Below are 25,554 nucleotides of genomic sequence, written 5' to 3'. Positions count from 1 at the left end.
GAGCGGCCGCAGCAGTGAGAGGGAGATAAGACATCACAGGCAATATCACAGCAACCAACACGTCGGGACATGGGATTAATTCCATGCTGAAGCTCAGCACCCAGCACTCCTTGTGACCAGCTGGTTCAAACGTGCTGCGGCCGCAGAGAGCTGGACACATGGCCAGGCCCAGGCCGCACTTTGCCTCCAGTCCTTAAACCAACGTGCGTTATTCCAGAGACCTCAGCTTCTCCCAGGCTGTCCTGTCTTCTGACCGGTCAGGAGGCTCACCCCAAGGCGGGGACGGGACCAGGAGTGGGAGCCCAAGGCTACTGAGGCCTGCCGTGCCGGTGCCCCCTGGGGCTGTCCATCTTTCTGATCACCACTGAGACCGGCCTGCATGGAGCTGAGCTCCAGGGCCAAGGGCGGCCAATCCCAGCTTATGGGAGGTGGAAGTGGGGCGGGGCAGTCACCTGGATTCCTGTCCTCGGACCCTAGCACCGTGTGGAGCCCGGCCTGCAGGCGGCCCAAGCAGCCCCTTCCCCTCTCTGGGCCCACGGAGGGGCTGGACCGGGCCGTGAGTGTCAGACTTGCCCAGTGTAGCCTGGGCTCCTGGGGGAGGCCTGGAGCTGCTCAGCGTAAACACCGCACCCCACCGGCAGTGTTTCAATTCCATCCCATAGTACATCCTCAGCACTTTCTATAGGGCGGTGCTTCCTCCCTGCTTCTTCCCCAAGCCTTCTGTTTCACCGAGGCTCCAGGAAGATGGGCTGTGTTTGTGGCCTTTGTGCTTAGTGGCCCCATGTCCCTGGAAGTCCTCAAGCCCCAAGGTCCTTCCCAGGCCAGGACAGAAGGCAGCCCCTGCCCTCTGACTCCCTGGGAACTCCAGCAGGGGCCGCCCCGCCGGACCCCCAGCAGGGTCCCCTGGGCCTCTGCCCGCCTCTGGCCTCCCCAGGGAGGGCCCGCTGGAGAGAACAAAGCAGCCCCGCTGGAGGTGTAATTGGGGAGAATTGATTTTCTTTGGGAAGGAGGGAGTCAGAGGCCCATTGGCAGAGGGCTGATCCAGAGACCCAGGCAATTCTAGAACCGCCCCCGCCCCCGACACGAACAGCTGTGCTTGGAGCTCGGTGCCTGGTAAGCTCTGAGCCTCTTGGCCCCTCACCTCACACCAACAAGCATCTCTAAGACCTGCGATCGATTCTGCCTTCCAGACACCGGGCAGTCCACTCCTTCCCTCCATCCTGTTTCCCTCTCCGGCCCAGCTGCCTCCCCAGGGTCCAGCCTCCCCCCTAGTCCCCCACCTGTGGCCACAGCAGCCTGTTCATACCTGCTCACTCAAGGGCACCTGCTGGTGTGGGTCCACAGCAGGGCGCCAGTGGGATCTAGGCCCTGCTGCCCGGGAACCTACATTCTAGTGGGGCCCGGGGAGGAGGGTGATAGATAGATAAGCAAAACTATAGCCGTGTCAAAGGAGACAAGGTCTGGGAAGAAGAATAAACAGGGTAGGGGGATGGAGGGGGCAGTGGATTGCTGTCTCAGAGAGCGTGGCAGGGAAGGGCCCTCAGACCGGTGATGTCTGGGCTGAGAGGGGAAGGAAGGAAGAGAACGTGCTAAGTGCCTGGCTGTGGGAAAGCCACCTGTACTGGGTTAAGTAATGTCTCCCCCAAACTTATGTCTACCCAGAACCCGTGAATGTGACCTTTATTTGCAAATAGGGTCTTTGCAGATGGAATTAAGTTAAGATGAGGTCATACTAGAGTAGGATGGGCCGCAACCCAATGACTGGTGTCGTTGAAAGAAGGAAATGTGGGCAGAGACACACAGGGAGAACGTCATGTGACCACGGAGACAGGCAAAGACACCAAGGATTGCCAGCCACCCCCAGAAGACTGGAGAGGGGCATGGAGCAGATTTCCCCTAGATCCTCCGGAAGGAACCAACCCTGCCGACACCTGGATCCCAGACTTCCAGCCTCTAGACCGCAGACAACAATTTCCATTGTCTAAAGGCAGCCAGTGTGTGGTACGTTGTATGGCAGCCCGAGGAACTAGTACAGCATCGCAGGTAGAGGGAAGGGCAGGTACAAAGGCCCTGAGGACAGGGGCCCCTCTCCCTTCTCTCTGGACGGGGAAGGAGGGATCTGTTTAAAGCAAAGTCCTGCCACTGCATCACCAGCTATGGCAGCGTCCGAAACACCTCACTCCGCCAGACAATGCAAATCCAATTCCTCAGATAGCCATTAGCCCCAAGTCCCAGGCCACCTGCCAGAGACTGGGACATCAGTGCATTCATTCATTCACTCTTTCGTTCAACATTTGTTCAGCTCTTTTATGCTTTAAGCATCACACTGGGACTGGGAATTCAGATTTCTTTATTTGTTCAAATTCATTCCTGCCACATATGTTTATTGAGTAGCTACTATGCGCCAGTCACTTCATCCCCTGGTGAGTAGGACAGACACTGTGGGACAGAGAGAGCAGACAGATGGACACCTCCAGAGAATCTTGGGAGACTCTAAGGGGGACGTCACACCGCCCGGGGCCAGGGGCCATCCTTGGCTGCCCCGCCCCCATACTGCCCCCACTGCCCAGCTAATCCATCTTGCTGACTCTTCCTCCTAAATCATTTACATTGCATCCCAACACCTCCATCGCCCCATCCCAGGCCCTCTTCATCTCCCCCTGTCCTTGAGGGGTTCCTGGTGGACGACAGGCTCCAAGGAGAGGGAGGCCGATGCTGGCTGGGGGGCCGTCACCAAAGAGGGGACTGCAGAGTTTCCAGTGGGGGCTGGAACAAATCACCACAAACTCAGTGACTTAAAATAAGGCACGTGCGTTATCATGCAGTTCTGGCGGTCAGAAGCCCAAATGGTCCTTATGCGCTAAAATCAAGGCCTCTGCACCTTCTGGAAGCTTCAGGGGAAAACTTGTTCCCTTGCTTTTTCCAGCTTCCAGAGGCACCTGCATTCTGTGGCTTGTGGCCCACCCTCCATCTTCGAAGCAAATCCTCCAGCCTCTGCTTCCATTGTCACATCTCTTTCACTTGTAGCCAAACCTCCCTTGGACTCCTCCTGTGAGGACCCTTGTGATTACACAGGGCCCACAGGGCTAATCTAGCATCATCTCCCCATTGGCCTCGCCGCGCACGTTGCGGGATCTTAGCTCCCCTAGGGCCACGGCAGTGAAAGCGAGAAGTCCTGACCCCTGGACCGCCAGGGGACTCCCTCCCAATCTCCCCATCTTAATCACACCTGCAAAGTCCCCTTTGCCACGTGACATATTCACAGGCTCCAGGGATTAGGACGTGACATCTTTGGGGGGTATTATTCCTCCTTCCACAGGTGGGCGTTGGAGCCAGGTCTAAGGTAGGGCTTTGGAGCAGGTTGGGGGCAAGAGTGGCTACAGTGAACTGTGAGAGAGGTGACGGGGCCAGAGGCTGGCAAGGTGGACGGGGGCAGGTGTGAACAACCCCAGAGGCCACAGAGAGATCTGGGCCTGCTCTGGATCACAGCCCCCGCTAGTAGATAAAAAAGAATGTAAACTATTTTGGACTTCCCGGGTGGTGCAGTGGTTAGGAATCCACCTGCCAATGCAGGGGACACGGGTTCGAGCCTTGGTTGGGGAAGATCCTACAGGCTGTGGAGCAACTAAGCCCGTGCGCCACAACTACTGAGCCCATGTGCCACAACTACTGAGACTGCATGCCACAAGTACTGAAGCCCAAGTGCCTAGAGCCCGTGCTCCGCAACAAGAGAAGCCACCGCAATGAGAAGCCTGCGCACTGCAACAAAGAGTAGCCCCCGCTCACCGTAACTAGAGAAAGCCCACGTGCAGCAACAAAGACCCAACAGCCAAAATTAAATAAATAAATTTTAAAAAAAAGAATGTAAACTATTTCATTATAATGTTATATTGATTGCATGTTGACCTAATACTGTGGATATACTGAGTTAAAAAGTCCATTATTAAGACTAATTGCACCTGTTTCTTTAATTAATAGAGTTAAATTTCTAAGAGAAGTTTGGGGTTCACAGCTAAACAGAGGAAGGTGCAGAGATTTCCCGTGTCCCCCCGCCCCCAAACGTGCATAATCTCCATTACGTCATGCACCTCCCTCCCCCGCCAGAGCAGCATGTGTGTTACAGCTGATGAACCGTTACTGACACACCATCATTACCCAGAGTCTCTAGCTTATGTGAGGGGTCACTCTTGGGTTGACATTCTATGGACAAGTGTACAGTGACATGTGTCCACCGTTATAGTGTCATACAGAGTAGTGTCACTGCCCTAAAATGCCCTGGGCTCGCCTATGCACCCTCCCTCCCTGCCCCGCTCCCATAACCACTGATCTTTTCACCGTCTCCATAGTTCTGCCTTTTCTAGAATGTCATCTATTGGTCTGTAGCCTTTTCAAGACTGGCTTTTCTCACTTAGTAATATGCCTTTAAGTTTCCTCCAGCTCTTTCCAGGTCCCCGGTTTCTACTTTTTAATGACAATCCACGCGTGGTTTGCATCCTATTCCTACCGGACTCGCTGGTCTGGACACAGGCTGAGGCTGTGGGTGGAGTCTGCAGGGTGTTAGCGGGGTTCTGCAGGGTCAGGTCTGTGCCCCCATCTGGAAGGGGATGAGCCGAGTGACCGTGGGAAAAGTGTTTGACGGTGTCTCAAAGCCCGCATGGTAGGAGTTTGTCATTGCTACTATTTTAGGAAGACTGGGGTGACTGCGGGTGGGACAGGTGACTGAGGCGGAGGGAGTGGCAGTGGGGAGGAGAAGAAAGGAAGGGCAGGGCACACGCCCGGAAGCTGGGGATGGCAAGGTGTAAGGTCGAGGGAGGAGACGGAAGGTGACCCGGGTGACACGGAGGATGGAGGATGCTGCTTCAGATGGGGTGTGGCTCGGGGAAGTCAGGTCAGCCCCTGGGTGAGGCTCGCTCACCGGCACCCACTAAGCCTGCAGGATACGGTGGGGCTCGAAGATGGGAGAGTTCAGAGCAGCACGTGTTTCCCTGTGTCCACGGCCTGGGCCACCTCCTCGCCTGACACTGGTCGGGGGAGTCCTGAGATCCCGTGAGGCCAAGAAGAAGGGGTCTGGGGGTCAGGGGTCTGGCCATGCCCCCTCGCTGCTACTGAGACTGAGCTCCCGGGCACACACTCAGGATGGGGTATCGGTTTCCCCTCGAGGCATCGGAGAGCTGGAGTCCCTGGGGTCCCCATGAATGGAAAAGGCAGTGGTCACATGCCTTTCACCTGCAGTGTCCTTGCCTGTTCCCTGGGCTCCCGGCCTCCCCGACCCCGAGACCAGTGCTTGGGGAAACCCTTGCCCAGGCAGACCTCATTGCCTGGGGCCACGCAGGTATCCATATTTCACTTCATTATTTCCCAAGACCGCTTGTTTCTCAAAGACTTCAAGTGAAGGAACAAGTCTAGCAGTGATGGTATCCGTGTTATGAAGAGTTATTCCAAGAAAGGAAAGTAGAAAGTGACGGAGTGTTATGTGGTCCCTGCCTCGCCCTGTGTGTCTGAGGGCTGCTGAAAATAAGCACCACTCAGGATGCAAACCGGAGATGCCCAGGGACGCTCAAGATGCCCGACGTTGGAGGATGCTGTCTCTTTCCCAGAGTGCGCAGATCTCTGTCATGAGCTCACCAAGCTTGAGACAAGGATGACTCAAGTAAATGTCTCACATTCCTGACTCTTATCTAAATCCCTCACAGCCCCAGGGCACCAACCCTGAATGTAAGGCCGCATCCTCCTCAAGTCCCTACAGGTGACCCAGTTGGAGCGAGGAGAGCGGTCACCAAGATCATGCAAGAATCCACAGGTCAGGCTCGCAGCCAGCACTCAATAAATGCTTGCTGGATGCTTATGGAGGGGCACCAGGTACCAGACCCGAAGGCTGTGTGACCTCGGGTGAGATGGTATCCCACTCTGGGCAAGTTTTCCGTAGAAACTGTGGGGATTGGATTTGATTAATGTCTGAGCACCAGCCAGACCCTTGAACTTGCCTGTTGGGGAGAGACTCCCCCTCTCATCTCAGGATCGTGAAAATGCCTGTGAGAGCTCTCCATGTCCAGAAGGAAGGATAGAAGGGAGGAAGGAAGGGGAAGAGGGAAAAAGGAGGGTGGGGGAAGGGAAGAGGAGGGGGAAGTGCAGAGGAACAGTGCTCACCCTGGGTCTCCTCTGGGCCCGGCATCCTCCCCACACCCACCCTGAACTTCCCCAGCACTAATACCACCTCCAAGTTCTTCTAACTGCACCTCAGGAAGTGATCATCCAATCTAGATTTATTCAAATTAAAAATTTTGGAAGAAAAAAACCAGACTCTAAAATCGGGTACATAGACACATGGAAGACAAGTGCAGTTGGAAAATTGCTATTTGAAAATCGGCCGCTTAATTGCTGAGTGTCTGTACATATTCACTTTAAAAAAAATTATTTAATTAAGCCATTTTCAATCTCTATAATTATATCATTGGCAGGGACGTAAGTTCAGCTCCGGCCCCTCCCCCTGTGCGGATGAGCCCCCAGCTCCCACAGTCTCCCGGCTACTTTGGGAAACCACACAGGTGGGAAAGGGGGCACCCCCTGCGTGGTTGGTACCACCTGCAAGCATGTGGCTTTGGGCAAGGCCTGGGCACAGGGCACTGGGCAAGGCCTCTGCGAGACTTGGTTTGTTTATCTGTAAAAGGGGTCAACGGCACAGACCTCAGATGCCCACTGTGAGACTGGAGCCGGTGTGTGGAGGGAGAGTACAAGGTGGGCTCGTGGTCACGGGCAGGTGACAGGTCCCCGCATCATGGAGCCTCCTGAGGGGCACTGATGCCACACCGTATCCGTGTGGACCTCTCTCTGGCCGGAGGCGTGGCTGTGTGGACTCCCCTTGTGCGCCCTGATGATTACCCAGAGGACCGGCACTAGCTTTGCACCGTCGGTGTGCAAAGCACCCGGGCAGACCCCAAAGCCACACCAGGGATGGGAACTCCCACCTGCACTGTTCATGCGGGGAAACGGAGGCCCGGCAAGGAAGGGATGTGTGCAGAGTCCCCTGGGGATCCGTGGCACAGCCGGGACTCAATCTTGGTCTCCGGGCATCCACCCTGGGCCCTCCCACCAGAGGAGGTAATGTGTGTTAGGATGGTTTCCCAGTTGAACGCCCTGCTGAACTTTAGTCTGTGATGTGAGATGAGAAGGGACTGATGTCGAGAGGCCACCACCCAGGGGCCACCCTTGTCCTCAGGAACCGACAACTCCAGGGGCCCTGGAAAGACGAGGCTTTGATCCGCTGCCCGGGATTGACAAGTAAACCCTCTTGGGATCAGCCAGGGAGAGAGAATTAAGGTGGCCGGTCAAGTCATTCAAGAAAATTCCGTGACGTGGCTTGACATTCTCAGCGTGAAACGGGGAGTCGGGTGCCAGCCAGGTGGGTGAGCTGAGGGAAGGGGTCTCAGCCTGCCCTCAAAGGGGTGCGATGGCAGTAGTGGGGCGACGCCAGGCAAGTTGCCCCGAGGAGCTGAGAGCGTGGTCTCCCTGCAACGGGAAAGGCCTCTTGGGGGGATTAATAGACACAGGGTCTCACACGCTCTGGACACCAGGCCAAGGGCGGGGCTCGGCCTCCCAGGAACAGGACGATAGCATCGACCAGGAGCATGCCTTCCCATTTTACAGGTGAGGAAACTGAGGCTCAAGGCGTATCACCTGCCTTGCTCAGGGTCACACGGCAACTACAGGAAACTCAGTTTAAGCCCAAGCTGTTGGCTCAAGTCTGCCTTCTCTGCTGCACCCCAGGCCGTCCCCCGGGCATGCACTCCTGTCCCTCGGGGATGCTCACAGGGCCGGGCACCCACCCTGCGTGTCCGGACTTTCTGACTCTATTTCTTCCTCTCGCAGAACCTGGCGGGTGATGCTCTCTGCCGTGTCAGCATTTGCACGCTGACCACAGCCCTTCCCCACTCAGTAGCCCTGTTAGTATTACCTGTGGGTTTTCTCCCTGGCTTAGGGCTTCTCCTTAACTCAAGCCCAGTCTTTTTTTTAAAATTTATTTTATTGAAGTATTGATGATTTACAATGTTGTGTTAATTTCTGCTATACGGCAAAGTGATTCAGTTATGCATATATATACATTCTTTTTCATATTCTTTTCCATTTTGGTTTATCACAGAATATTGAATATATTTCCCTGTGCTGTACAGGAGGACCTTGTTGTTTATCCATTCTCTATATAATAGTTTGCGTCTGCTCATCCCAATCTCCCACTCCAGTCCTCCCCCAACCCCCTCCCCCTTGGCAACCACAAGTCTGTTCTGTGAGTCTGTTTCTGTTTCATAGATAGGTTCATGTCTGTCATATTTTAGATTCCACATGTAAGGGATATCATATGGTATTTTCTTTCTCTGTCTGACTTACTTCACTTATATGATCATCTCTAGCTGCACCCATGTTGCTGCAAGTGGCATTATTTCATTCTTTTTCATGGCTGAGTAGTATTCCACTGCATATATGTATCACGTCTTCTTTATCCATTCATCTGTCGACGGCCATTGAGGTTGTTTCCATGTCTTGAACTCAAGCCCAATCCTAAAAGAGCCCGGGCAGTGCTCTGTGCTGGCCCAGAGGAGCACCCTAGCAGGGGCCCCAGATTCTTCCATGCTCAAACTCACAGTCACGTGCCAGTGCCCCTCTCTCTGAGTCCATCCCAGGAGCTCGTCTCCCAAGCAGCCCTTCCACATGCGGTTTCTAGCCCCCCCTGCCGTGGCTCTGCTGATGCTCTGGGCCCTCATGTGTTAGGTGCTGTGAAGTCAGTAGATCTTTCCAGAATGTAGCTGGGCTGGGCAGGGCCTGGTCCCAGGGACGGCCTCAGTATCCCTGCCTGCAGCTCTACCAACAACTTAGGGATGGAAATTGGTGCAGAGCCAGGGACCAGGCCACCCTGCAAGGCTGCTTGCAGGACGCTCTGCTCAAGCTGGCTCCCAGCCAGCTGCATCTCCTTACTCCACAGTAAGGGTCACCTCCCTTTCAGTGAACCCCTGAGATGAGTGATTCCCTCAGCTCAAGAATGCCTCCCAACACACCTTTCCCCCGCGCCGATTCTGTGCCGGTTTGTGCCGAGCGCGGAGCGCAGAGTGGGTGGGCAGGCGTTTCTGCGGCTGGTGTTGCCAGCACCACTGTACTTCCTGTTCAGATCCTGAAATAATTCCACACCCATCAGTCAGCAGACACTGCCCATACCCCTCCTGCTGGATGCAGTCCCTCCCAAGACCTTCTCACAGACCAGGAGGAAAGGGCTTACACCCAGCTTAGCAGGGGCCCACCAGGAACCTGCTCTGGGCTGCGCCAGCGCCCACACTGAAGGAGCAATGCTCCTGCCACATCTGGTGTGCAGCAGGGCAGGGCAGCCGCCTCTGGGGAGCCCCAGGGCCTGGGGGCGGGGCTGAAGCACTAGAAAAGGACCTTGGATATGCAGCCAAAGCGGAGGTCAGAGTCCAGAAACGTGCCAGGGGCTCTCAAAGACTGGGGAAGGTGCCAGGGGCTCGCAGGGAAACTGCGGAGGCTCTGTATGCGCCTGGGGGTCTGGGGAGGCCTGGCGGAGGAGCTGGCAGGAACTGAGGAGGGAAGGGGAGGGAGAGGGTGCTGGACAAAGGGGTGGAAGCGTCCCCGACAATCAGCCTCAAGTGCTGCTGGGGAAGCTGGCTGCTCCTGCCGCTGTGACGAAGCAATGAGGGCCCAAGTCCCAGGCAGGGGCTACGGAGTAGTCCAGGCCCAGAGCCCGGAGGAGACACAAATAACGCACGGGGACCTCAGCCCCGACCAGGCGGCCCGGGCTGAGGCTGCTCCAGGCCCAGGATCAAGACGCTGGGTGAGTGACCTCACCTCATCTCCATTCCAACCAATGACTCTCAAGGCACAAATGAAGAAACTGAGATGCAAGCAGATGGAGTCCCTTGCTCGGCTCATAAGGGACAAAGTGAGACTGTGTCCTACTCGGGTTCTAAACTGGGCAACTTCCACCAGCTTCCAGCTCTATGAATGGCTCTGGTGGTTTTATTTCTGGAGGTTTTAAGATGACCCGAGGTGGGACCTTTGCCGTGGCTCTTTTCCCAGATGGTGGGGTCTTTAGAACTGGGTTGCAACCGTCGGGACTCAATGAGGCCTGTGTCCCCGGAAGTGTCCCTGGGCACTGTCCTGGGGTGGGCAGGGCTCACCTGGCACAGGCGGGGCTGCCTACTGCTCACCTTAACACACAGGCCTCATCAAACCCCAGCAGATGTCCCTGCTTTTACAGCCGCTCTGCCAGCCCTCAGCCGGGCACACCTGCAAAGGCCAAGGCGAGTCTGGAGACCCGGACGCGGAGAGGTCGTGGAGAGGCTGGGAGAGCGGTGTTTGTCGCTTTGGATTTTGTCGGGAAGGACACACAAGCACGTCCTACAAACGGGACAGGCCAGTTGCTACCCAGGAACAGGCCCTTCCGCGTCCAGCTTCTGTCCCCCGCTACCCAGGGTGAAGTGCAGTGATGCACATGATCTCCCAGGGAACCCGCCGATTTGGGAGGATGCCAGCCCCCTCTAAAGCCCAGAAGGGTCATTTCAGATAGGAAGCACCCAAATATAATGAGACAAATAATAACACAAAATGACCTGCTGCAGACCCGATAACGCAGCTCCGAAGGGCTTCCCAGTCCAGCAGCTGCCTCATTGTGGAACTGGGGGTGCAGCTAGGAATTCCCAGCAGGAATGGGGAGGGCAGAGGAGCTGGAAGAAAGCTCAAGGGGGGGGAGTGGGAGCCCCAAAATCTGGAACCGAGGCTTAGCATCAAAGCCGGTTGGGGGCTGGGCTGGGTTACGCTTCCCTTGTGAACTGGAATCTATCCTGCAGAGAATTCCTAAAATTTAGCAATCCACACCCAATAAAATTTCCTTCCCTCGTATGCTGATACACCCTCCACTCTTCTTGGAATCATTTAAAAAATAACAGAATAAGAACAACAGAAGGCAGCTACAACAATAAGAAGAAAAGAAGCTTCTCTTTCAACCATCAGCTGGGTCCCCTTATCCCTCTGTACCTGTCCAGCCCTTGTCCACAGGTGAACATATTTCTAGTACGGCCATTACAACATGTGCCCAAATTTTGGTCTGATTTTATAACTAAACGGTTAGCGTTTCCTGCCTGCTGTGTAATACTCCATCCAGTGCGTGTGACATTACTGACAGGCCATTGGTTAGGATGAACTTTTTTAAAGCCTCTCTAAAAATACTGAGAGCCTACTATGTGCTGTGCATTTGGGAAACTGACTTCTTTCTATTTTCCTGTTATTTCTATTGCAAGCCCCTCTGCCCTTTATAAAAATTTTCATCCCTTTAACACGTCCTGGATCCCTCCCTAGGATCAAGTGCCAGGAGTGGGGCTCTAGCTTCTGCATGGCTTTTCAAAAGTGTATTCTCAGATCCAAGAAACTCTTACAAGTCAATATTTAAAAAACAAGGGTCCTCATTTATTCTTAGGGGGTCCTGGCATAAAATGGTAACATTTTTATATGCCAATTCCCGAGTTATAGAATCTGACACTCTAAATTGATGTTTTGAGTAACTGTTGACGCTATCCAGTTTCTATTAAAGGCAGCGCAAATTATATACTGAACATTTTTAAAGAGGAAAAAGAATGTAAAGAGACATTAGCAGATGAGATATGGGCAATCGGGAAGGAAATTCTATTTTTAAATGTTCAGAGGAATATTTCAACACAAAGTCCAAAAACTGAGCAGGAAGTAAGACAGGTTGAACACAACTCGGGATCTCAGTAAACATCAAAGAAATGCTGTAAGTCATGAAATCGGGGGCATTCGATTGACACTTTTTAATGACAAAAGGATCAGGGAATACAAAACAAAGGTTGATTCAATGACAAAACTGAATAGTTAAGTCAGTAACCTACAGATTTCCATTTCTAAACTGTGTCCTTAAAGACACACTCTCCCACATCTGCCCCTGGGTTTCTGCAGGCCCTTGGCCTCTCATTCTTCAGCAGGAGGCCCCTTGACCCGCTCTGGGTTGAAGTTTTGAGATCTGGGCTTGCAGATGCCCCCATCCTTTTCTAATCCTGGACCTTGGACAAGTCAATCAATATATCTGAGACTTAACTTGCTTGTGATATCAGGTGGCAGTAATAAGAATAATGGCAATCATCATTAATTAATACTCATCAATAATTATTCCCCCATACGTCAAGTTCCATGCTGAGTGCTTTGGATGGACCAGCTCTCTTAATCTTCCCAACCCTCTACATGGTAAGCACGAGGCACCATCCCATTTTCCAGAGGAGGAGACTGAGGCACAGAGAGGTGAAGTAGTAAGTGGCAGAGCTGAGTTTGAACCCCGGCGGTCTGGCCCTGAGCCCATAAACTTCAACCCCACCACATGTAGCTCCCCAGTCCTCACCAGGAACCACTTTCCAGAAGGGAGGGTGTGAAAGGACCTGTACCTGCACACATGGCTGTAGATGGGGTGTCGAACAGGGGGACGGAAGCACCAGAGGAGGAGGTGGGGACTCCTTGCAATCGGGAATTTCCCCTTCCTGGTCCAGCCGGGGGCAGGAGGTGAGCCTGGCCCAGTTCCATCGGGGGCGGGGGGCACGCCGTCTCCCCAGGAAGCACCCTGTCCTCCCGTTCACACAGTCCTGCGGGGGCCCTGTGTGCATCAACCGTATGCAAGGACAGGGCCCTCCCTCCATGGAGGGTAAGAAGCACTGCTGTGTTCACACCCGCATGGCCTGTGTTTTCCCAGCTGACAGGACCTGCAGACGTGCCAGCCAGAGGCCCACAGCGCTCTCCGTCCCTTCAACCTGCGCTAGTTTCCTCTTCTCTCAAATCATGCAAAGCACCCTCTGAACAACCTCCAGCATGTCCCTAGCGCCTTCAGGATGGAGCCGGAGTGCCTAACAATAGCAGGCCCTGGAAAAACACATGGAGTGGACACTGTCAGCTACCCATTCTGCACAGGAGGGAAGCGGGGCTCAGAGAGGAGACCCTTACTCATGGCAGAGCCTTCGGCAGGGGAAGACAGAACGCGTGAAGCCCTTGGACCCTCCCTTCCCTCCCCCGCGGGTCCCCTTGCCGCTCGTCTGCATGCCCACAGCCCCCGTGACACCTGCTCCACCATAAATGGATTTCCTGTTCCTTTGATCCACCTGAATGCTCTTTAATGGCCAGGACAGTATCTGGCCAGCTCTCTGGCCCAACACCTTGCATGAAGTGAGTGCCAGTAAACGTTGGTTGAACGAGTGCATAAATGAATGAGTGAATGAATGAATGAATGACACAGTTCTCAACCAGACGCCATCAGAGTTACTGCCGACACCCCACATAAGCTCTCAGCACCCAGCCCTGCTGTAAGAGCCAAGAGGGTCCTCGAAACCTCTGGGCCTCCGACCACACCCCTCCCATGAATACGACACAGGCCCAGAGAAGAGCAGTCACTTGTTCAAGTTCACACAGCAGCTGAGCAGCCAAGGGGGTGACTCTGACTGAGGCCTCTTGGCCCCAAGGCCAGTGTTTCTTTTTTTTTTTTTTAATATTTATTTATTTATTCATTTGGCTGTGCCGAGTCTTAGTTGCGGCATGCGGGATCCAATTCCCTGACCAGGGATCAAACCCAGGCCCCCTGCACTGGGGGTGCGGAGTCTTAGCCGCTGGGCCGCCAGGGACGTCCCCGCCAAGGTCAGCCAAGACTCCAGGCTGTCTTGGGCAGACAGCTACAGGGCGGACGTTAGAGTCATTCCCCACTCCTGCCTACAGTCAAGAAGACAAGACAGACCCAACCCCTCGCACCATCAAACTCCAGAGGCTTCTTCAAAATGCATCAGGTGAGTGATTTGGGAGCAGAGCACAAGCAGTTTGCGGCAGCGCATCTGTCCCTGCAGCCCCGGGGAGTCGGCAGGACAGACAGGCATCCAGACATCCTTCTCTGCATGTGCAGAGGAGACAGCTCCGTGTCCACTGGGCAAATGCCCGAGCCTGCGCACCAGGTGCCCTGGGAGAGGGTGCGCTGGGGCCACAGCAACAGCCTGAGAAGGTGAGTAGCTCGGCCGAGGCCGTGCAGCAGAGCAGGCCCTGCAGAACTCCCTACCCCATCCAGGCACTTTCCTGCCTGAGCCGGCGGCCAGCCCAGGAGAGGGCCACATCTTCCCCAGAGCCAACCTCCTGCAGGCACCTCCATGGTTAAAGCATCAATTTTTTTTTTTTTTTTTTGCGGTACGTGGGCCTCCCACTGTCGTGGCCTCTCCCATTGCAGAGCACAGGCTCTGGACGCGCAGGTCCAGTGGCCATGGCTCACGGGCCCAGCCGCTAGGCGGCATGCGGGATCTTCCCGGACCGGGGCACGAACCCGTGTCCCCGGCATCGGCAGGCGGACTCTCAACCACTGCACCACCAGGGAAGCCCTAAAGCATCATTTGAAGAGAGCATCCGTGGTCCACGTCATGCTCACGTGGAGGGGGCGTGGTGACAGTCTGACATCACAGGCTGTGTGACCTGGAGCTGGTCACAGGAGTTACTGGACCTCAGGTGTCCCTTCTGTACAATGGGGACACGCCTTCCACCCCAGGGTTGTCCCAAGGGTTAAAGGAAGTGACAAACCTGAACCTCCCAACACAGTAACTGGCCTGGGATGCAGCCCTTCCCTTCCTCCCCCTCTGCTCCCTGTCTGGGAGCAGAAGGTATGTGATGATGGTGCAGTAAGGGGTTAACTCAGCGGGTCTGGGTTGTCCAAACCCCGCACATTCCCAAGAAAAGTTTGGCCCTTGACTGGCTCCAGGAAGGTCACCTCTAAGCCTTGGAAGGTCCTGCCTGTTAAGAGTGCCTCTGTGTCCTGAGGCCTTGGGCCGGCCAGTTAGTCTATGCTCACAATATGATTCCTGGCGGGGTCTTGAGTCAGCGGGTCTCAGCTTTACCTCTGGAGGGGCTGGAGGCTAAGGCCAGCCATAAGGCTACATGACCGACCCCCAGTAAAAACCCTGGACGCCAAGACTCGGGTGAGTTTCCCCGGTTGCGGTCCTTCCTATGTGCTGTCACATGTCATTGCTCAGAGAATGAAGCCCGGTCCATATGGCCCAGGCAATGCGACCAGGGCCTTTGCACGTGCCGCTCTCCGTCCCAGATGCCCACAGGGACTGACCCCTCAGTGCATTCCAGGCCCTGCTCAAGTGTTACCTCGCCGAGGAGAACGCCCTCCTCCTCCTACCCCAGGAACTCTCCCGCTTGGCTTCTGCCCACGGTGCACATTGCTACCTGACACTGCACACGCATCTCGCTGATTTACTCTCTGCCTCCCTTCAGGACATCGGCTCCCGGGAGGAGAGCGCCGGTGTCTGGTTTCCCTCCACCCTGGGAAGCTGCAGCAACATCTCCCTGCCCTGGGGGCCCCATCACTGATGCTGTCTTGGGGTTTTATTTCATGTGTGATCCAGGGTCAAGTTCTGTCTTCCCCCAAGGGCTGCTGCACTTACTGAACATCCTCTTTCCCTCACTGCCCTGTGTAGCAACCTTGCTTGTAAGTCAGGGCTGGTCTGAGCTCACTCTGGGCCCGTGGAGCCGCCGGCCCCAGGTTTGCCGCCTGTGGGTCTGTCCCCCAGCTCCTGTGACCCTGTGAAATCTGCAAGACCACGGCCCTCACCTCTGCGTCCCCTGCTCCCAGCCGAGCAGACAGTGAAAGTTTGCTGAAGTGAATGAAGGATGCCCGAACTATTTCCATCATGGCGCTAAATGACAGTAAAAGTGCGGCAAGGAGCCGGCAGCTCCCCCCTCCCTCAGGCCCTCTCTCTGCAGAGGGGCCCCCTTGTTCCACCTCCACCCACGGGCGCCCTGTAATAACTTAATGCACTTGGTTCTCCAGGCAAGGAAACCAAAGTGGGTGGAAATTGGCAGAAAGTATTTCTCCAATTCCTAAGAATCCCATTTGAGAGTTAAATAACGACAAGATGCCTTGAAGCCCTTGAAAATTTTGAGCTAAGCCATTCTCAGGGAAGGCACGTCATCCAGCAAGAATTGATGGTCTGCAGGAGGGGCGGGCGGGGAGGGAAGGCTGTGTACGGGGCGTCGGTCAGGCTGGGATCGGCTCCTCCGAAGCACGCGGGCGTCACCCGGACCCGGGAATCCCACCCCACCAGCAGGACCTGCCGCCCCTGCACTGCATCGCCCTGGCTGCCTGCCAGCCTCTCTGTGCCCAGGGGTGCTAGCCAGACGGTGCCGGCAGGCCCTGGCTCTGGCCAAGGTCCTGGCCGACCCCCTAAACTCCAAACCCTGTGAATGGAGAATGTGGCCTTCATCCGCGCCTCACTCCTAGAACCAGGCTGAAACCGGGTTCCCCCTTCCAGGGGAGCTTCTGCTAGCAGTGCCATCTCAGCGGGGTGGGGTGTGAGGGCTTCTGCTGCTGGGGCTGGAATGCCCACTCTTCCACAGCAAAACTATTTTTAAAAGTCATGCAACTTACACCTGTGTGCACATCCTACTTTTTCAAAGTGCCCTCCTGCATTGTGACCACATAGGGTCCCATTTTAGAGACTAGAAAATCAAAATCAGAGAGGTTAAGTCACTTGCTCAGAAACCCACAGCGAGCAGCTGGAGAGGCAGGGTGGACCCAGGCCTGTCGCATCCTACAGCCCTCGACCTTCCCCTTCTGCCTGCAGAGAAAGTAGAGGCTACGGTTGTCCGAGCACCCCTGTGTTCCGGAAACACTGCCGCGGGTTTTACCTGCAGACTCTCATCTCACCTTGCAGCCCGGAGGGAGGTGTGAGAATCTGCCATGAAAAAGGAAGAAACAAAACAGAGGTTCTGGGACCAGAAGCAGTGTGGCCAAGGCCCCATGGTCACTGACGGCCTCTGGGACAGGCTCCGATTTGGAAGAAAAGCTCCCACCACCTGGGGTTCTGGCCTTGTAGAGATGCAGGGGTGCGGCTCACAGGACAGCCACACCTGCACATGCCCATCAATAGAGGGCGCGACTCCTCCCATGGTAGCATGGAAAAGGAGGTGAGCGTGGGCCTGAGTGGGTCCTGGGAGGCGGGGATGGGGAGGGACGGAGCCGACTTTCTCTCACGTTCTGCCCTTAAAAAGCCTGGGGGGCAGGTAGATGGTGGTGAGGATGGAGTCTGAGGGGCGGGGTTCTGGGGAGGGACCAATCCCGTGGATCTGCTCTTCCTTACTTCCTTCCTCCCTTCCCTCCCTCCCCCTCCCCCCTCCCTGACCCCCTCCCCCAGCTCACACACCACACATTACTGGGTCCCTGCCCTGTGCTTGGCCCCAGGTTGGGCTTTCAGATGGGGACACAGAGCTGCCCCGGAGAGGCTCTTCCTCCAGGAGCACGGGGGGCATCTGACTGGTAACTGAAGGAGCCTTTAAGATGCTCTCCCGGTCACCGCCTGCCTGAAAGGTCATCACTGGTGCTCGTTTACTCCATCATTGTGTCCCCTGTATCCCGGGACCTGCTCCTGGACTGATTCCAGAATGTGAGTCCACTTTTCTATTTTAAAGGCACCAACCTGCCACCCGTGGCGTCCTTTGGCGGGAGCGCGTGAGTGAATCCGAGGCGCACACTGCTGCCCAGGTGGGCGGCATCACGTATCCTCAACAACAGTGCGCCCCCCCAGGGCCTGCTAAAGAAGGACGTGATGGGCCCGGGGTGATGCCGGTTCCGTTTTCCCCCCCCATTAAGGAGATTTTCTCCTGAGGACAGATTCTTACCTGGAAACGGGCCAGGCCAAAGCTCGTCTGAATTTTCTGCCTCTGAGTGTCTGGGGGAGTGGCAGCTGACGCTGGAATACCAGACACAGCGAAGGAGAGGCGCTGGTTTTTCAGCGCCGTGAAGAAACAGCCGTTCCGGCCTTTGCCCGGCCCTGCTGGCTCATGCCTCCCAGCCCCCAGGGGTACCTCCGGCCTTCACCAGGTGCGCCTGGACCGTGTCTGCAGAGACACTCCCCAGAGCCCGCCTCTCCGTCTGTCTCTCTGGGCGTGGATCTCTGGTTCTCTTTCTGCACCTATAAATCTGTCTGTGTGTCTCTCTGTTGGTATCTCTGTCTCTCTGAGGGTCTCTTCACAGGTGCAGCTCTGTCCTTGCCTCTCTTGATCTGTCTGTCTCTCTGTCCACGTGTCTCTACTTTTCTGTGTGAGCCATTCTCTCCTCCATTCACCCCTTCCACCTCCCCGGTCCCTTTCCCCTAAGGCCATCTCAAGAGCAGACGTCCCATGACAGAAAGGTCTGGGGACAACACATGGCATCTCCACTTGGCCACAGGAAAGCAGATCTCCCTGCAGCACTCCTCATTCCAGGGGGCTGACGGATGCCTTGGAGGAGCAGGCGGACGATAAATAAACAAATAAAGTGAATTCTAGTGTTGGGTACATTGTGTACTATGAATAAAAGAAAAAGGAGAGGAGACTTGGGGCAGGGGGGTGCTATTTCAGGCAAAGTGGCCTCTCCTCAGTGAAGGGACCTTTGAACAGAGATGGGAACGCATCCAGGAGTCAGAGATGAGCACGTGCAAAGGCCCTGAGGTGGGACTCCACACCCAGGCTGCATTTCCTGGGCATGTTGCCTCTGGAACAGGACACATCCTCTCCCTGGCTCCTTGCTCATGGTCATTGCATTCCAGGGACCTGGAGTTGGCCTGTATCATGAAGCCAGGGCCCTTTAGATTTCAACCTCAGCTGGTCTGGCCAACATGGTGACTGAGGTGCAGGAGACGGGGCTGGCGGCCGCCACGCACACACACACAGGAGCTCTGACAGCTGGGGGGCAGGGGCACCATCCGCTCTCCAGGACAGGACTCCATTCAGCAGGGGCAGCCTCAGCCCCTGTCCACCTGCTCAACCTCCCCTGCCAGCCCGGCACTCAGGTAGGGCCCTACAAGCCCTCGGGAGGGAAGGCTTTGTGTCCATGTCAGTCTCAACCCGGGGCTATGAACACAGCAAGGCCGCTGAACCGATCAGACCGCTGGTCGAAACCCGCTTCGCAACACATCCCCACACTTTGTTCAGACATGACATCCACGCTAATAAACAAATAAACACGGCATTTAAAGATCAGAGGCACCGCAGCTACAGTCTATTAAATCAAACTCAGCGTCAAGGGTGAAAGAGAAGACAGACTGGGATTATTCTAGTCATGGCAATGCAGACAAAAAAAAAAAAAGGGGGAAGAAAGGGGTGTTTTGAGAGATGTAATTTCGCGGTCCCTGAAGCAGTGCTGGCGGCTGCCTTGCCGCAGTCTGTGGTTGGGAAGGCGGGGCTGGATTGGGGGGTCTCCTCTCCCTACATTCAGGCTCCACACGCCCGGTCAGGGCTCCCTCTTGAGACACAGCCACATCCGGGGCCCCCAGGACACAGCCCGTCAGGGTGGGGAGGCCTAGCCTTCTCCCCAGAGCCCAGTGTGTTCCTTGCCAAGCGGCGAGCATGGCTTTCCCGGCCTCCCCACAAGGCTCTCTGCTCTCCTCGTCCTACACAGCCTCCCTCAGCCGGCAAAGCCCTTTCCTGGCGGTTTCTCCAGCCCTCCTGAAGCTTCGCGTTTCCCATCCGTGAAATGGGAATGATAAGGGTGCCCTCGGTGTCTACTTCAGAGTCCTGTTTATGCGGACAAGCAGAACGGACTTGGAAAGGTCTTCCCTGGCTGTGCCGGCCACGCTCCCGTCTCCCTCCGGGTCCATTCGCTGACCCACTCTGCTCTGAGCCATGGGAGCCCCACCCCTATCCCGGCCTGTCCATTTTCCAGCTGACTTCCTGTTGGGCTCAGCCAATGGGAGGCTCTGGTGGGAGGCGGGAGGGCGGGAGGAGGGAGAAGCTGGGGTATTTCTCCCTCTGCCCTCTACCTCCAGTGTGTCTCCCGCAGGGGCTGCGTCTGCTTCTGCTCCAGGCCCTGCTGGGCCCTGGCTCCTGAGCTGCAGGAACACCACCCTCTCTCTTCATCCTGCTCCAGAGGAAGCCGCGAACCCCACAGTCCTCACCTCCAGCTGTCTCCCTGTCCCTGGTGGCTCCAAGCCCTCACCACCACCGTGTAGCCCACTCTCTGTCCCACGTACTTCAAGCAGGTGCTCATTTCCTGTTTGGGCCCTGACATTCGCTGTCTCCACCGAAGTTAACAGTGACTGACGATGCTACCGTATGTACTCAGCGTGTCCACTGTCCTGCTCAGCGTGACACGCCCTGCTCAGCGTGACATGCATTCCCAGGGAACGTGCTTCCCTGACGGTTCACGCGCGTCCAGACTTCCTGTTAGCCCTGCCATACTCTAGCCCTTTCCTCCTTTTTCTATTTCGTTTTCTTTCTATGCTATTCTCTGTCACTTTTTTTTTTTTAAATCAACATCAGGTTTAATTTCAATCCTTTGGGTCTCTCCTCGGAGCTCCGACACATGGTATAGTCATTGTTTTCATGCAACGAAAATAGCTTTGTTGTTTAATTTCTGGTTATGTCAATCACACTTGGGCATTGTAGAAACCTGAGTAATGCACACACATATAAGAAAAGAAGGATAAATAGTCTGAAATCCCACTGCCCTGATGTAACCACAATTGTAGGCGAGCTGGCAAGTGAGGTTTGGGACCCACCCTCTATGCTCCTCTCTCCCTCCTTCCCTCCCTTTCTACACCTTTTATAAAATTCAGTGCCCCCGCCCACTGGCCCCTGCCTATAGAGTTTCCCTCCACCCACTCCCAGATAAGCAAGTCAAAACAAGTATCCCAGCAAGGACCCCTCAGCATCTTCCTACAAGCTCACATACATGTACACACAAATGTCAACACCTGGGTGGCTGTCTTTGTTTGTTTTCTCACTTAATAACGCAGAGTAGAAGCCCGTCCACGTCGCCTGAGAACACCCCCCTCCATGGCTGCCTAAGGCCCCCTGATGTGGACGCACTCCCCGTGGTGTCCTGTTTATCCACCTTGTTCCCTGCTGTCCATGCTTGTTTTTGTCACTGTCAACCGTGCTGGATGGAAGAAACATCCCCACCAGTAGAACCTTAGAAGCTGCTGCTTTCGCTGCTCCAGGACAGACAGCAGGAGTGGGACTGAAGAATGTGTGTCTTTCCTGGTGGTAGATTTTGCTAGCTGGCTCGCCCCACTGGGAACACGAGGGATGCCCGCCTGCTCCCCTCACACTGTTTCCAGAAGCTCACTGAGAAGAGGATTCCTCTCTCTCTCTCTCTCTCTCTTTCTGTCCCCCTTATGTATGCCTCTCTGATGGGCAAGGAGACAGTGGCGAAATCCTCTCTTTACTTTGCATCTCCCTGCCTGCTGGAGACTGAGCATCTTTCCCCTGGTAATTGTCTTTCACCAGGTAATCCTGCTGTCCTGTGACTATCTGGCCACCTCCCATCCTTCTGCTATCCCCTTATAAGAGCTCTCTAGAAACACATCCGAGCTAGTTACCATTCGCTATTAACCCTGTCCTCGTCAGAAGCGTTGAGTTTCTCATTCATCCATTTTATCTGTGGATTTTAGTTTCAGTGTTTTCGTCTTACACGCAATTGTTTTATATAACAAATGTGTCTAGATTTTCTCTTACAAATTCTGGGTTTCCTGTCTTGATTAAATGACTGTATGTATTCTCCTTTCCTTACAGTATTTCTTTACAGTGTCTTCCTTACAATCTTCTCCAAATCCTTACAATAGTTGGATTTTCCTACTTTAATTTCACTGATGTGTCTGAAGTTTTTTGGGGCACATGGCTTCAATCTGGACACACTACTCCATGTTCCCACCTAGTCTCTCGCCAAAAACAGGGCACAAAGTTTCCCCCCATTGGAAGTGCCAAATGGGCCGGTGACATTTTTCCCCACTGACTTGATAAACTACCTTCCTTGTTAATTCTTGTCTGTCAGTGTGAGTATGTCCATTGGAGTCTACTTCAGGGGTGCTCATTCACCCACTGACGGAATATTTCTGAAGGCAGCTACTTTATGGTAAGTTTTAACAGCTTCTAAACGAGTTCCCTTTCTTTGGTATCTTTTTCTATTTTCAGAAAATTTTGCTATTCTTGACTAGTTATCCTTCCACATAAACTTTCAAGAGAATTTTATCCACATTCATTTGTATACAGTAAAACATTTAAGCCTGTGGTTAAATAAATGTTGGGTTTAAAATGCCACAATCTTTGATTAAGCCAGAAATGCTCAGAAACACACTTAATTCTAATAGTCACAACCTCCTGCCAATTATCACGGAATGTGAGGGTTTTTTGGACAATTAGATGCTGGTGCTTTCATTGGTTCAAGTAAAAACCTGCTAATGCGGAGGAAATATTCCTAAACTCTCGATACAGTAGATTAATGTAGTCTTCAATCTACGGCACTTGTACTGCTTCGTTTTCTACCTATGTATTAAGGAACAAGTGTCTATCTACCTCCTAAGATCTGTCTCAGGCTTTGCTCCTCCAGGAAGCCCTCCCTGACCACACCAGGAAGCCCTCCCTGGCCACACCAAGCCTCAGGTGATGTTTACGAAGCTCCTACTACATGCACATTCCATGCACTTTATCGATGTTGTTCCATTCACACCTCCCAGCAGCCCTGCGAGGTCAGAAATAAGGACTCACCCTTTAGAGGTAGGAGCATTGAGGCTCAGAGAGGGGAAATGACCAGCCCGGGACACACAGCCGGTTTGTAGCTCCCTCTCGCCACTGGTCATCTTGCTGCCCTAACAGACTAAGATCTCAGTAATGTCCGCTGAGGAGTGAATGAATGGATGGATGGACGGACGCACAGGTAAAACAATTCTGTCTGCAGCTTCTGGAAACTGCCACGTGGAAAAATACAAATCCCTTGCCGTGGGAAACAGGGAGTTAATTCCCCGCCCCCCCAACAACCATGCCAAACGCAGCTGGATGCCAAATATTTACCACCGGCCACGGCGTCCACTGTTGACATCGTCAGGCCTCATTAGGCTCAGACCATAGCAGCCTCTTGCGCTTTGGTGGAAGCGGTTTATTCAGATTTTAAAAAGTTCCTTTTCCCACACGCTGTTTCCTGAGGTTCAGGCAAGTAAGTCACCATGGCTGACAGCAGATGTAGCCCCCGGGCTGTCCCCGATTGTCCCTTCTGGCTCCCAGCAGCCTCCCCTGAAAATTAACGCCTGACTAGAGAGTGGGGATTTAACCCTTAGCTGGGCGCTGCGGGACTGTTTCCTTTGCCTCGCATCCTGGCAACAACTCGGGGAGTTAGGCGCTGTTACCCCGACTTTACAGACGGGGAAATGGAAGCAGAGAGGACTCAGGGGTTCATAACGTTCCCCGGCACCTCTATTCTAAGTGCCGTTCACGCGCCACCACCGAATCCTCGCTCTAGTTCCGGGAGGACTTTTCAGCAATCAGCCTATTTTTCCTATGAGAAAACTGAGGCTCTCGAGGTTCATTCGCTCATGAAGGTCGCACAGCAGAACCGGGCTTCTAACTCAAGCAGCCTGCGGCTAACCCCTCACCGTGCACCTGCTGGGAGAGATGACCTCACGTGCCAAGCTCTGGGTGCTAACTGCTTCCGTGGAGGACTTTTTCTTCCTCTCTGCAACCCCAGCAAAGTGGGCTGGTCTACACAGACCGTTCAAGTGTCCCGGGCCTGGTCAGGGACAGCCTAGGTAGCAATGCAGAAGGGAGGGTGGCGTGCCTGCCTGGGGGTCAGTCAGGTGAGCAGGGGAGGGGAAGAGTGGGTCGTCCCACAGCAGGGCCAGGAGCTGCCTTTGGGAACTAGCATGAAATGGGTGGGGAGATTCTGAGGACAGCAATGCTATAGGGTCTGAGCCATGGAGGGACAGGAAGAGGCTGAGACTCTCGAAGAGAAGAGGCCAGACCTAGGTCCAGCGTGGGGCAGGGTGGCTAGGGTCCCTCCTGGTGGACCAAGCTGTCTTCACGGGCACACGGGGGAGACGTGGCCTGTTTGCCGGGGGGTGGCTGATGAGACAATTCACTGTGGACCGGCCCCAGGCCAGTGCCTGGCCCCCGGCAGGCGGGATAAATGGCAGCTCTCACGCCCCTGCCCCACCCCCGTGGACCCTCCCCCGCCGCGACGTTGGATTCCCTGCACACCTTTCACGGAAAGTCGTCTGGCCCGCGGATGCAATCGTACTTTCTTTTAAAATTAAGTAGGTCTCAGCGGAGGGAAACCTGTTCATCAATTTCTCACCTTAAAGTTTCCGTAATATTTGTCGATTCATCCAGTTTTTGCCATGAGATCCAAAATCATGACTCCACTTCCCACTTTTACTCCAGATTCCTGCCTTGGTGGACCCTGTTTACTTTGCTTTACAGGTGAGAGGCCAGGGTTTTGATCCTTTGATTGGCTCTGGGGTGGAATTTCTCCACTTCTAGAAGGAGCGTGTACAACAGGTTGCCAGGAGAACCTGAGTCCCAGGCCCATCAGATGGCCCCAGGCCTTTCCTTCTCACCACTGGTCTCTCCCGGTCCCTGATGGTCAGGACCCCACAGGTCACCAGCCCCGGGGCCGGGAGTTGTCGGAGGGGTGTGGGTTCAAATCCCAGCACAGCCACTTGTTAACTGAATGATGGTAGCAGTGACTTAACCTCTCCGAGTTTGGTTGCCTAGTTTATAAAATGAACAAGGATTAGTACTAAAGTGAAATAAATTGATTTATGTCAAAGGACTTAGTGCAATCCCAGCACCCGATAGATACCTAACATCAATACGTCGCTGAGCCTTCGACTCTGTACCCGCAACAAAGTCACAGGAACAAGAGAAGAACTGAGCTGAGTGTCAAAACCACTTGAAAACACGCCGGGTTCTGCACTGGGCTCTAGGTTCACCAAACGCATGTGGGTTTGAATTTATGTTGACGAATAACTGAACAGCTACTTCAACAGCACATGCGGTAAAAAGAGCCTCGAGCAGAAGCCAGGACACCCCCCCCCCCCCGTCGTTCCCAACTCCAACCTGACGGCTGAGCTTCAGAGAGTTTAGGCTGAGATCGCGACAGGCTGCATTGCAACGAGGCCCTGGCCCTCAGCCCTGGCACTTGGGAAGCAGTGAGATGACCTAGGCGGAACCAAGGTGAGGTCCGCAAGGGCTCAAGGCCAGGGGCAGAAGCTGGTAACAGCACCAGCTCTTTCTCTCTGCCCAGGGCCTGGGGGATGGGGGGAACACCACACAGTTCCGAGTCAGAGGGGAGGGGCCAGCAAAGGGAAGCCTCTCTCTTCTAGGGCCTCAGAACAAGCTTCTGAGGGGCCTCAGAGCCATCCCCCATGGCAACCGAGAAGCCCCTTGCACCGGGCCTCTAGCCTATGGTACTCCGGGGAGTTTAAAATGAGAAATATTGAAATATGATACCCAGCCAGCCAGGGGTCAGGTCAGTCTGCTTAGTTCAAAGAATGCTGCATGAGCATCTCTTCTGGGCTTGGGCCTGTGTTAGTCCCTGGAGAACACATGGTCATTTCCATCTGTATCCGTACCTGCATCTATGCCCATCTGCATCTCCGACTCCATCTCCATCTGTATCTGTATCTCTCCCTGTACCTCCATCTATACCCATCTCCGTCTGTCACTGAATGTGTAGGTGTGTCTGTGTCTGTGTCTGTGTCTGTATCATCTATATCTGTG

At 54.5% G+C, this 25,554-nt stretch overlaps 1 protein-coding gene across 1 annotated transcript in view; it reads right to left on the bottom strand.

Annotated features, from left to right (window-relative positions):
• Nucleotides 1–25,554, bottom strand: part of SORCS2 (sortilin related VPS10 domain containing receptor 2) — a 479,932-nt gene that overhangs the window by 188,515 nt on the left and 265,863 nt on the right. The window lies entirely within an intron of this gene.

This window comes from Monodon monoceros, unplaced genomic scaffold (genome assembly GCF_005190385.1).
Source record: "Monodon monoceros isolate NGI ecotype Baffin Bay Population unplaced genomic scaffold, NGI_Narwhal_1 Super_Scaffold_20, whole genome shotgun sequence".
NCBI classification, from domain to species: Eukaryota; Metazoa; Chordata; class Mammalia; order Artiodactyla; family Monodontidae; genus Monodon; species Monodon monoceros.
The sequence above is the reverse complement of the archived record's forward strand: the minus strand, read 5'-3'. Positions and strand labels throughout refer to the sequence as shown.